The sequence below is a fragment of the Ictidomys tridecemlineatus genome, chromosome 3 (assembly GCF_052094955.1).
Source record: "Ictidomys tridecemlineatus isolate mIctTri1 chromosome 3, mIctTri1.hap1, whole genome shotgun sequence".
Classification (NCBI taxonomy): domain Eukaryota; kingdom Metazoa; phylum Chordata; class Mammalia; order Rodentia; family Sciuridae; genus Ictidomys; species Ictidomys tridecemlineatus.
Genome location: NC_135479.1, coordinates 12,667,544 through 12,681,566, shown reverse-complemented (window position 1 = coordinate 12,681,566; position 14,023 = coordinate 12,667,544). Strand labels below are relative to the sequence as shown.

At 39.2% G+C, this 14,023-nt stretch overlaps 1 protein-coding gene and 1 non-coding gene across 3 annotated transcripts in view; one reads left to right on the top strand and one right to left on the bottom strand.

Annotated features, from left to right (window-relative positions):
* The window catches only part of Prkca (protein kinase C alpha), a 401,933-nt gene that overhangs the window by 382,951 nt on the left and 4,959 nt on the right, over positions 1-14,023 (bottom strand). The window lies entirely within an intron of this gene.
* Positions 10,599-10,701, top strand: LOC120884677 (small nucleolar RNA U13). Its single transcript, XR_005727098.2, has one exon. It is a non-coding gene; the product is annotated as a small nucleolar RNA U13 (small nucleolar RNA).

Genomic DNA, 14,023 nt, shown 5'->3' with positions numbered 1-14,023 from the left:
CATGGCCTGACATACGCCAGGCCCCTCCCTGCCTGCCCCTCCAGTCTTGTGTCAACTTGTGTTACCACTTGCTCAAAACACTCTGGTCTCCAGGACACCAGAGTGTCCCCTCTTTCCGGGCCTTTGCACCTGTGGTTATTTTGCCTAGAAGGCTCTTCCTCTCTTCTCTAATTGGTTACCCTGGGTCATCCTGCAGAGCCCACTGTACTGCTGTTCCCTTAGGTGAGGTTTCCCTGACCCCCAGGTTCAGGTAGGTACCCTTTTACACACAACCAGAGGCCATGGGCCTTTCCCTTATAACTCCACACACGAACTTTGGCAATCTGTCCACATAACTATTAAGATGAGTGATGGGGTCCGTGACTAGAGGAATTAAGGCAGAGACAGTCTCAGCCTTGCTTACTTACACTTCCAACATCAGACACAGAGCCCAGCAAATATGGCCATGTTTTTAAAAAAAATCTGTCAAAGAGTCGCCTAGAACTTTTAGACTTCACTCTGTGAACTACTGCTCCTCCAAACTTGTCATGTTCAAATAAAAGCTAACTATCTGATGACTTCGAATTTCAAAAAGATGAGAAATGGAAATAAGGACACAGTAGACAAGATAAACGGAAATAAAGAATGTAAGTCATGTGGGTAAAGGAGACGTACAAGTTTACAGGGCTGACTCTAGATAACTGGAGATTGTGGAAGATGATAACAGAAACGTCCAGTGGTATTTTTAAAATGAAATGAGCATCAAAGACAAAGCAAAAGTACTGTTGGATACATACCACTCTTAGCCAATCTCCCCAATATCAAAGAATATCAAGAATTTACAAGTACTTGTAAACAATAGGTTTAAGTAAGTGTCAAAATATGAAACTGGTGGTCACAGGAGACACAAGCACATACTGCTAATTCTAAGACAAGCTGAGTAGGTGATGAACACACTGTACCCTGCTCCAGGTAAGTTGAACAAAATTGATCTCAGCAGCTAAGGGAGTGGCCAGCTTAGAACACACAGCTGTTTCTGCAGGCTCCTAGCGGCATCGGCCCAGAGGCAGCAACGAGAACAGAGGGAGGCTCCCAGAAAGAAAAGCACTGGGACTGAATTAACTTTAAATGCAAACCCATTCCATGTCTCCTTGAAACCTCCTCGATCCAGCGTTTGCCAGGCTTGACAGCACTTGTTTCATATCATCATCACATACCATCGGAAGACAACACAGGAAATTAAAAAGCATGTTTTTACAGATACATTTTCCACATTTTATTATGAGTGATGGGGTAGGGGTTGGGAAGACAACATCTAGATCCAAGTTGTTAGAATGAGGAATTTTGCTTTTAAATATATATCTCCACGGAGAAATTAGCTTTAAAAAAAAAAAAAGCCACTATGAAATGGCAAAAAAAAAAAAAAAAAAAAAGTCCATAAGGATGAGAGTCCAAAATGAACTGATGATCAAGATCTACAGACTCAAGTCACTGAGTTGTATCATTCAGGCAACACTCATCCTCTGAGCCATGTCCATAAAATAACCCATACTCATACAGTTGTGAAGACTAAAAAAGAAAAGAATATATGAACTGCTTAACACCGGACCACATACAAAGGGGTTCCTCAAAAATGTTAGGTACTATTATCATTCCCAGTAACTGGTATGGTGCCCTGTGGGTAATACAAGCTGAATAAATACTTGTTAGGTATGTGGATGGATGGTAACCAGCCACAACTGGAGGTGTCCAGGGCCTTAACATCAACTGTAAAACCCAAAACTCCATACTAAAGGCCAGTTTTAAAGGAGGAAAGAGATGGGAATGGAAATCATTTTAAAGGTCAAATTTGCACAAATAGGATTTGTGCATGCCAGAGCATGCAGCACTGTAAACTTCAAGTAATCCTAGGGCTCTCTGGCTAGCTCAAAGGATTGCAAGTGAGCTTTCAATAAATCACAACTACCCACCCCACAGGGCTTTTATCCGCTCACTGCACTCCAAGGTTTGGAGAACATTTGCTTCCTGACTTGCTTCTTGCTGTTTCCAGCATCCCGCCCCACCCCCCACAAGCATTTACAAGTTCAACCATCTGTACTCCCACTGTCATGGAGCATCAGTGAGATGAGGGTATAGTCATCTCACCCTTCTCCTACAAGATCAAACACAAAGGTCTACTCCTCATATTTGGTATTTCCTGTCCAATGATTAAAGTGGGTGGAGAGCTCTAGAAGGATCTTGGGTCGCAGAACTCTGTAAAAGATCACAAAACCAATAAGTGACTCCAAATACCAGATTCCAGCTACAAGGAGTTCACATAAATTGGATGACAATAAATATTGGCTTAGACCCAACAGATGTTTAAAGAAAATTAACATTTTATTATGGCGCTCATAAAGATAAATATCTAAAAAGAAAAAAGAAAAATAATATCCAGAAATGAATAGGATGTTGTAGGAAGAAAAAAAAATTTTAATGCTAAGTCATCTCAATTTTAACTTAAGACCATTAGACAGCACCCAATAATTTACTTTGCATAAAGCTTTGATAACATTTTTAGGGGGAAAAATTCACTACCATGGATGACTTTTTTGAGATGGTGTGCTCCTATGGAAGAATTAAAAGAAATGGGGGATATCCTGGGTGGCAGGATAATATAGAGCTTCCAAGGACCTTCTTCATCCTCATAGGATATGGATAGCCAGGAGGAGACTTGGAAAGTAAACACCTAGGAGTGACAAATAAATCTTGACTCCCATGTCAATTCCAATCAACAGGTTAGTAATAGCTGCTTGGAGCACAGAGCTGAGGAGGACGTAAGTTGAATGAGGACAGTAACTAGCTGGTGTTACCTGCCCCGGGAGCTGGCCATATCATATTTGCTACCCCTTAGTCCAACCCCGCCACAACCACCCATTATAAAGATGAGGATAGAGGCCTAAACTGGACTCACACCAATGATGAGCTCACTGATCATTCAAAAGTCTCAATTTTTGGGCCAGGGATGAGGCTCAAGCGGTAGCACGCTGGTCTGGCATGCTGTGCAGCCCGGGTTTGATCCTCAGCACCACATACAAACAAAGATGTTGTGTCCGCCAAAACTAAAAAATAAATATTAAAATTCTCTCTCTCTCTCTCTCTCTTTAAAAAAAAAAAAAAACAAAAGTCTCAATTTTTTTTCTATATTAACATATTGATATGTCGCCTTATCAAAATGCTCTTTAGTGTCCTGTGTATCTAAGTCATATGTACCCAGTTACATTTTAAACTCCCTGATAAGCATGAGCAGGTCTCTAAGTCTTAAGAAAATGCTCTTCCTCCACGTCAACAGCGAGTGGGTGGGTCTACACATAGCAGGTGTTGTTGACCACCTGCTTCTTCAAATAGGAACAAACCACTCCACCTCCCCCATGCCTACTCTCTTTGCCCCCAGATATTCCAGTGCTCAAAAACAACTCTAGAATCCAATTGTGACTTTGTATTAGAAACTAAAAGGCCAGAACAAAAAAAAAAAAAAAAGACAGTGAGTATATGCAGCCATGTGGGTGAGACTAGACAAGTAAATTGTAGCTACATAACAGTTGGATTAGCATTCAACAGTCAGGCACCCCCACATACATGCCTCTTACCCACAGAAGAACTTGATGAGATCTAAAATTTGCAGAAGTTGAATGAACATATTTAAATATATTTAGAAAGACCTCTGAAAATCTGGTTTTCTAAGAGTAGCATAGAGTAGATGTTTCCATGTTACATATTATATACTGAGATATTTAACCAATTTAATTATATTAACTGGTCTCAATTTGGGACACTTTATTTGATGGAAACACTCCACAGGTGTTCTTTCCACATTAATAATACACATATAACTAAGAAGCAGGTGGGGTTATGAAGGCATCTTTAAAACCATATGACCCAGGCTGACCTGAGCTGTATCAGCTGAACCTCTGGATCAAGTTGCCAATTTGCAAAAAATACAGAGGGAGTATGGCAAAGTGCATCAGGAGTGAGCCATCAGCAAAATTCTGACTGTGGGAAAGTCTACCAGCCCCCAAATCCAGGTACTTCCCTCGATAAATTATAAAGAAAAGAATCAAGTGAAGGAGGAAGTTGTCCAACAGAAGAGAGATAAGAGCATTTCCAATTTTTTTTTTAAATGGCAAAATTAAACCACATTTTCTAGGGATAAGCACTTGGGTGGTAAAACTTAAGTAGAAATGTAAGCAAGAAATGGCTCTGCAAGTCACAGCCATGATGACTTTGGCAGGAGGGGTCAGGCACATGGAGGACTGCCCAAGTTCTGCCACTTGGCCTGGGAAGTAGTTACAGAAAAGTTGATGTTATGATCACTCATTACACTATGCATTTGTTTTGTGTGGTTTTTGATATCTGTGTTTTAGTTTATAATGGAAGGTTTAAAAAATATAAGACCCAATTTTACTCCCTAAGGCTACCCTAGAGCTGAACTCTCCAATAAACATGTAGTTAACTTTAAACTTTAATGAATTAAAATTAAATAATAAAAAATTCAGATCCACATTTCAAGTGCTTTAATAGCCAGAGGGTGCCAGTGGATACCATACTTCGTCATACAGATTAAAGATTTCCATGTTGGCACAAAATTCTCTTGGACGGTGTTGGCTTTCCAGATCTCTGAAGGTCCTATCTGCTCTCTTAGGAGGCAGCAGCAAATACAGGAGATCCTTGGCCTCCAGTGGCTCCTGCTTATAAAAAGGATTCCTGCCCATGAAAAATAATACAAACCCACTGGAACCACCACCCTGCAACCACACTGACAAGACCGACTTCACCCAGCGTAACACTTGTCATCAAGAAAGACATCTGATGACATGGATGCATGAGATCGGATGTACCACACCCATACAGCTGATTTAAAACGATTACCTCCAAGACTAAGGGAAAAAAAAAAAAAAAAAAACGAAATGCAATGTGGACTTCTGGATTGGATCCTAGAGCAGAAAACAGACATTAGTAGAAAACCTGGCAAAAATTCAAATAAGGATCTGTTGTCCAGCTAATAATATGGTACTGATATTAATTTCCTGTTCTTGATTATGGCACTGTGGATATGAAAACGTTAACACGAGTTTGGGTGAGAGGTATATAGAAACTCTCTGTACCTTCCCCCTGTCCCTTTGTCTCGAAATTAATTTAAAAGAAACAGTTTTAGGAAAAGAAGCCTATTTTTCTCTAAAGTAAAAAGAAGGTGGTTGATGGGAAAGAGCCCCAGTGAGAGCCAGGGACAGCTCGAACACTTGGGGATGAGATGTGGTTGGCATAAATTGGAGCTCAAGGAACAGCAGCAAATCTCCTCCACTCTGGAAACATCCAAGACTTTTTTTTTTTTTTTTAAGTGAGCTGAATGATTTGAAAAGTAAAGCAATTATTCAAGGGAGGCATGTGTATCTATGTTTCTTCAAGGGAGTATTCAAAGGAGAATACATTTCCTATATGTCTTCTGTATAGAAGAGACAAAGGGGGGAAAAAGTCACATGGAGACTGTCTGCCCTTGACATTTACGTCCCATTGAAATTTTCAAAATTATTCTTACACATCAAATCAAGAGTATTTATTTCTGTCTTCAGAATATCCTCAGAACTGTCCTCAGTTTCTAACTTTGAACATGGTTTGAACACTGTCGTAAACTTACAAGGAAACTTAATAAGGAAAAAAGAAGGAACCATCATTTTGGGCTTCTTTTTAAAGCAACGTAGGGAATCTAGCATACAGAGGAAAATTTTCCAAAGAACATTTACAAGGCTTTTATGTTGTGATTGGATTCAGCTAGATAATAAATATTGAAAAAGGCATGTTCGTGTTTAATTTGTTATCACTGGCCCTGTCATTTTGTATACTTTGTGTATTTATTATCTGCATCCTTATTTCCAAGACCAGAACTTCAAATCAACAACACTGAAAGCTTGACTTTCATATTTTGCCTGTACCACTGTCTAGAAAAAATGCCAATTCAAAGGGTGGAGTTGCTTATTCTACTGAAGGAAAGCCACCAAATATAAACTCTACAGTTATGTCTAATCATCCTCCGAGTTCTGTTTAGGGAGCTACTAAAAATACTCACATTTGCGGATTAAACAAACAATCATTTCTATGTATATATTTTGTTAATAAAGATGCAAAATCAGTTCTGATATAAGGGTAAAATTATTGATAGACTAAGGAAGGTTGTAAGCCTGTTCTCAAAGAATCACAAAAAGAGTTAAAGTTGGAGACAATGATGAAAGTAAAAACACATAATTTCAAGAGAGTCATTTCCCTTGCCTATGAATTCCCATCTAATGCAAACCCAAAATCTTCATGAATTTTAATATAATATTTTAAACAAGGTCTTTACATGGGATTACCAAACTGTTCATCTGTGAATTATAGAAGCTAAACATACAATCCTGATTTACTCAGTACAACTCTTAGACCTCAGAGTAAGAAGCACAGTTGTTCCCAGATGGAACTGTCTTTTTCCAAATAAAATGAAAGGAATCCAGAGCATGCTCCTATTTGCAGATTCCCCTCATGTTTGTGTGATACAGAGTTTTTGGATGGACACTTGTACTCGATAGCAACAGCACTTAAAACTCAAGCCTGCAGAGTGCAGGTAAAAAAAAGGTTCAGGAGCCCTCAAGAGATGGGAGGATGGTACAGTGGCAAGTCACTCAACTCCATGGCCAATTTCACAGCTATGAATTCAAGGGCCTGGGCCAGTTTCCATGGTCTTTCTTGCTCTAACAATAAGCACATGCTTATCCTGATTCTGTGCCCATAGGATTCACCAAGGAGGTCAAGAAAGATCAGTATGTGGATGTATATGAATTCAGATCATATAGCTGCATTTCAACACACAAGGATGACTTCATCACCTATGATTATATCATTTAAACAATATTAAAATCCAATGTTTTATACGAGAACTAGCCAGTTCTTAGTGACTAAAGGATGTGACCATCTGATATGACTACATTCTATCAATTTGGGGGGAAAGCCTCCAGTTTCAGACTAGTAGGACAAAATATAAGAATATCAAATATAACTTGACATAAGAGGGACACTTGGGAAATGTGGCAAAAGCCCAAATTTAATGATGCACTTCATAATTTTGAAGTGAAACTTGGACCTTCAATTATTCTCCACCAATGGGCAGGTTGGCCAAAAGCATCCTGCACACAAGTGATGGCTATCAAAATCGGTATCACGAATATTTTGTTTTTCCAGAGTTTACTTTAAATGAAAAATAAAACCTGGAAAAGATTAGTAGTATGCCTCAAATTATCATATTAACTGGAAAATTTTAAAAAATCCCAAAGTCTCTTCCTTATTTATTGCTCCACAGCATTTCATTAGATTCCTTTTAGACTACCAAGGCAACTCTTAAGCATACCAACTATCCTTGCTCTGGCCCAATAATTAATCTTTATGTGATTCAGCAAGTTAATTTGCATCATAGAGACATCAACACAGCTCCGCCAGCAGGTGCTTGGTGGTGCAATTAGGCAAACGAGAAAATACTGGTAATGCTTCCATCCGCCCTTATTCCTAAACTTGAATTTGGACCTAAAAATGAAATCAGTCATGCATGCTACTAAACTGTTTATAATTAACAACCATTCAATTTTCAAAGTCACATAAGAGAAAATGAAATGAGAGGTTCATTTTTAAATTGACAGTAAATTTCCATAGTAATGAGTCACGCCTGAGGCTGGGAGTGTAGCTCAGTGGTAGAGCACTTGCATAGCATGTGTGAGGCCCCGAGTTCCATCCATAGCATGAAAAATAAAAACAGTCATGGTTTCTACAGCAGGATAATTGACACCACAGCAGAATTTTGCTCTCAGAATTCGGCTGTTAGCTGGACTGTTAGCTGGCTGTTAGCTCCACTCCTACCCAGTTTCTCACCCATGTCTTCACCAATTGCTAACATACTTTCATGTCCCATAATTCCACCCTCATTAGTTATTTCCTGACTTCTTATTAGAGTTTCCCCAGACAAGATAGATGGATCTTGTATTTCTCAAAATACCCAAAATAGAAATGTATAGGTATTGGGGTGAGGGGTAAGGGACACAATAAGGCATAAAGAATTAACTGACCTATGCTAATCTTATTTTATGAACTTGCTCTTAAATAATTCCAATAGGTGCTGACAATTAATCAAATCACTCCATCCCATTCTTGATAAAAATCTATTTCCAGAAACCATTTGCCCCTTTGTATAATTTAATAGAGGTATTTTTTTTAACCTGATTTTAGCAATTTCAACTAGATTTAACTGTTAATACTGGGCCAATACTGATGTTCATGCCTTAGGTTAAAGTCTAACATGAGTTTTCACAGTTTGGTGGAAAACAAGACCTGAAAGACAGGGTTTGTCATGGAAATTCCAAGAGACAGATGAGGATGGTGAAGCCTTAATAATTCTATGTTACCAAGAAATGCTTCAGTGTTTCCCCTAGTGACATCATTCTTTCCTCTTCTAGTATAAATCCAGACTCACAAGTACCAAAAAGAAAAAAGAAAGTTTCCACTTGGCTCTGAAGAATGTTTTCTGCAAAACTTACAATCTGTGCTGAGCTGCCCCACCAGCCTAGGGAGGCTCTCAACTCTCTGCTCCCTAAGGTACAGTTAATACCCCATGTTTTATAAGGTACTTTTGGAATGAAAATATATAAAATGGGAATGCTCCTAAATGTCTAGCAAAATATAACACTTAATGAACACTAGCTTTCCTTCCAATTGAATAAAACCTTTAAAGCAATTGTAATTCAATTACAACCATTCTACTCCAGCGATGCTGCCTCCACCACCACCCCACCCCCAATTCTTTCTTATATCAAGGAACAAAACCCTTTCAGGTACAAGCAGCTTAAAAATAACAGAATCAATGAAGTTGAGCTACTACTCCCTCTGGAGCATGACAATCTAGTTTTAGCTATTAGCACTCCCAAAGTAAAACACAACATTTCAAGGACTGTTCTGAACACATGTACTAAAAACTGGTTTGAATTTTTCACCCTGTACCCAAGACATTCTCCCCCTCCTGCTATGGCCCATAATATCCTTATGTTTTATTTGTGGCAAAAAATATTTATTCCTTATAATTCTCTAAAGATAGAAATAAGGCACATAAGAGGTTTACTCCTGTTGCATTGAATTTATTAGGGTTTAGCATTATACATAACTTACGATACAAATTAGAACTTTCTGCTCTCCGTCTGCATCTCTTTAGAAAGCACTTTTTCTTAAATCATTTAAAGATCTATCCATGTTGACATAACTTTGGATTATAAACTGGCTCTAAAAAAAAAAAAAGAAGAGCAGTGCTTAGGCTGAAGTCACTATAATCTTTCTGGTTATGGACATTCATAACCTATCTGTCCTAATATTTATACACTCACATACCCAACAAATATTTACAGTCTACTGAGCGCCAGGCACTGCTCTAAACACTGGAGACACCAGGAGTATGAAGAACAGTCTTGTACTCAGGGTAAGGAGAGGAAGCAGAAAGAGGGCGACAGGCCGTGAGAAGAACATCCAGAATAGCAGAAAGCTCAAGATGTGTCCACCTGCAGACCAAAGCATAGGTGAGGCAGGTATCACCTGGCAGAAAGGGCTACAGAAAGCACTCAAGAAGGAAAACACAACCTGGGAAATTGAGAATTATTCACAAGGACCAGAGGATGAAGGAAGGATAGCATTCTCAGGTGTCTCTGAAGAAGCAAGGGTGGAGGCTTTAGGAGTCTGCAAGTGTCCAGCTAAGGAGCTGACCTTCATCCCAGGACATCTGAAATTCATGGCTATTTCTGAAAACAGAACAGTCTGACTGTGTATGAAGGGGGTGGCAGGGAGGACATGCAAAATCGGAATTAATGTGCCTAAAAACTTAAACTTGAAGAATATTATCTAGGAGACTGGTATGCTCTTTAAGATAGGAAATCACCTCACCATAAAATTAAAGATGTCAGAGTCACCTGCAAAAGTAAACATGAGGTTCCTCCTGCCTACCAGGATGAATAACCACTCCATAGACCACAGCACCAGCTTCTGGTGGGGGAGTGTGAGTAAGATAATTAACAAAAGGGTTTCACTTACCAAGTAAGAGTAGCAACTCAGACACTAACCAGAAACCACTCGGAACAAGCACAGAGGGCCAAATGGGAACTCTCTGACACCAGTTCTATCCAAGCAACCCTATTTCTAAGAGCATTAATGCATTTTTATGGAGGGGGAAAAACTGTTAAGTAGTTGTAACTGTCTTCCTCCAGCACACTTTTATCTAAATTTTAGACATCGTTGGCAATTTCATCTTTGGAACAAAATGCTTTGACCTGACATTGCTGCAAAACCCCCAGAGTTTCAAGTTGCACCCCTCTTCCATGTATTCTATCCTTTGGGAACTGTGATTAACCCCAAGAGTTCATCTCTAGTTATCCTCTCATAGTTTTTAGTTGGGGAGCAGGTAACCTTTCAAACATAATCTGCCAAGATGCGAACCTCTGCTTTGAAGGCAAAAGATGAGGGAGAATCCTGGCATGGACTTTGAAAAACAGTGGGGCGGGGGGGGGGGGTCACTGAGAAGTGACCAGGTCCTTTTGTGGTTCACAAGCATGAGGCTGGGTTTCCACACTATCATGTGAGATGTGCCTCCCTCGATCCTTGTCCCAACATGGACCAGTTACCCATCCAACACGTGGGAATGACACTGTTCAAGTGGGTCAGCCTCGTGATTTTGCCAATTTGGACTCCAGCGCCCTTCCACATCCTGGCACCTGATGTACATACTGCTTGACAGGTGAGGACAACTCGATGTCCCTTTTCACCCTTAATTCAGTCTCCTTTTCTGGAATCCCTCAGCTCACACAGCCAAGAGGAGACTCCAAGTTCTTTTTTTTTCCCCCTCAAATACCAATTTCCATTTTTCCAGAAGGAATACAAAACCCGACCCTGCTTAGGAGAGCTGAAGGGAAGAGCTACCCTGAAACAGAGCTTCAAAATAAAATGCCATTGGTGAAGAAGAGGAGCCGAGTTTTTAGCCTTTAATTACTGAGAAACACAGGGCTTCGCTCAGAGTCATAGGTGAAGTGTCATGTACAGTGTGTTCTTAGCAAGAAAATGACTGAAGATTCAAAACTGCCTGAAAGCGGCATTAGTGAAAGCACAGAAATGTGAGCCCCTTCCCTGCAAACCTCTTGGGATCCAGTGTTAACCATTCGGAGGCACAGGCTCCTGAGGATCATGGCTATTGGCAGGACTGACTTCTGATCCTGTGTCTCTGGGGTATCTCAATCAAAGAGCCTGAGCTAGCAGTTCACTTTAACTTATGGTTATAAACAAAAGAGCAAGAATAGAAAAAAAAAAAAGTAGGGGAAATATGCGGAGGCTAGCCAGATGTAACAAACTATGTAAGTAACTGCTTGGCACTTCAAATAAGCAGGTCACATTTTCAGAGGCTGTTTCTACCACTGTAATTAGAGAAGTGCATGGGTGTTGCTAACTCTGAGGGGAACAAAAAAAAAATTGAGTTGGCTCATTCCCTTTTCCAGTGGTGAAAGCAACAAATAACTGTTTCAGCTCCATTGCCCCAGAGGACGAGACCATGTGGACCATGCTGCTCCTAGATGACGGTGTTTGGAAGCTGCTTGTGAAGGACATAAGCTAGTGCCTGGAAACAGACCTCTAGACAAAACAAGTTCATCAAAGCCAGCACCACACAAGCCTACTGCCCTCCCTTCCTCTCCTTTCTCTGGTAGGGGAAAAAAAATGTGAGCAAGCACCAACTCTCTGTTAGTCTCAGAAGATGAAATGTGTGAGGAGATCCAACAAAGCAAAAAAATCAAAAGGTAAATCCAAGTCACATAGCAAGGGTCACCTCTGAGCTACAGAGGGACAAGGTTGTCTTTACCTCTAAGGACCTTTGAAAAAATATTTTTGTGACTTCTACATCTATCACACACTTCTCTTTCTTCTAGCACTGAAGACCCTCAGTATCATCGTTTCATGCAGCAAATTCTCACCACAGATCCTCCTGGGTGACTTGGGCTGGTGGTATCAGTTTTCAGGGTTGTTCACCTAGACTGCAATATAAATAGGAGTGGCACGGCCTCCACTAAGGGAAAGTGGGAATAACTCAATAAATGTCTCTGTAAAAAAAAGTTTCCTGCTTCCAATTAGGCTGCGTCTTGGGGCAGGGAAGATGTGGGAAATAATCTTGGTGTTTTACCTGCCTGTAAATCATAATGCCTACTTAACAGCAGAGCACGAACCCAGTTCTAAGGACTGACACTCATTTATTATTTTAGTCTTCCAATTCTTATCATTTTCTAAGTAAAATGATGACAAATATTTTCTGACTAGAACTGTATTATGACATGAATGAATGACTCTCAGTTGGAGCATATGCACCTCTCTAGTTTAAAAAATAAAAAGTATATTTGCTACAGGTATTTTATCTACTAACCAAAACAATGCAATACATTCTAGTAGCTACAATAAACACTGTCTCTTCAGGTAAGAAAACCTGGATACAAAGTCTCAAACCTCAGCTGCCATTTCTAGGGGGTGTGTCCTTAAGCCAGGGGTGTATGCAGAGGAATTTTTCTCCTAAACAATTAACAACATTCTATCAAACAGAAAGAGAGAGAGGAGAGGGGAGAGGGAGAGAGAGAAAATTAAATAGAAAATTTAATGGTAGATATGGAGAGAAACATTAGTTTTGAGGCAAGAGCCAAAATGGGAAACTATGGATAACAATATCTGTAGGAACAAAAGCACTGTCCTGAGCTAATGTATGCTTCTTAATTTACAGCCAACAGTAAAATATAATAGATTAGCATATGCCCACTAGAGGTCAAAGACAGAGAATACAGACTAAACAAAATGTAATAAGATACAAACTTCATAAGATGTAACAAGCAGACACAAAAATATAACAAGATGATAAAAACTTAATAAAATGTAAGATGTTACAAATAAGTTGATCTTGAGAAAGTTTTGTTAATTAAACTTTGTACCTTTACTAGGAGAATTCTTTAAAGAAATCTGAGGTTGCATCCCTCACCAAATTAAAGAACAGTTCATGAAGCATGTAGGCACTTCTCTAATTTGTCTGGTTTATAAATCCTGAATTTCAAATATTAGGTAAATTAAGGTAATTCACAGAATAAATACAAATGGCTAAGGCACATTTGGAAAATGTTCAACACCATGAATAACCTAGATAGGTGAAAATAAATCTTTTTAATTTCCATTAGATTGGCAAAATTGAAAAGATTTATATCATCCAGTATCTCCACTAAGAGGAGGGAAAGGAAGGGGCAGGCACATTGTTAAATTGAAACCCTTCTGGAGAGTCTCTCTGCAGACCCATGAAAATTAAATATACTTATAGGTATCTATTGTAGAAATATCTATGCTAGTGCCCAAGGATGTTCTGCATAGAAGTACTTATACTAATTAAGAACTTATCAACAATGAAAATAGCCATCAATAGAGGAATGGGTAAACAAATTGGACACACAGAGATACAATAGGTGGATCTGATATTTTGACATGGAAAGATATTCAGCATACACTACTGGGTGAAAAAAGCAAGTTATAGACTGACTTAAAATGTTAATCTTTTTTAAAAAAACTACATATGAATAAGTAGATAAATGGATGTCTTAAACAGATGATATGGGGAGCAGGAAGAGAGAAATGAATGCAATTTCACTTTTTATTTTCTACAACTTAACTCTTTGATTAGTGTCACTTTAATTTAGGTAAAAGGGAGCTATGCTAAAAGGACAATGGATGCTTTCTGACGGAAACCACAAGAACCCCTTACAGCCAAGTATACGGCCATGCTGTGGTTTCACAACAGAACATACTCAGATGAGGGTCTAAGAGGAACCAACTCTACTCTGAATTATTTTTTAACAAGATGGTAGTTTTAAGATAACCACCACTTTCTCATGGACAAGTAATATCTGAGAATATTCAGTAAATACTTTTCTCAAAAGTTTCCATGGAC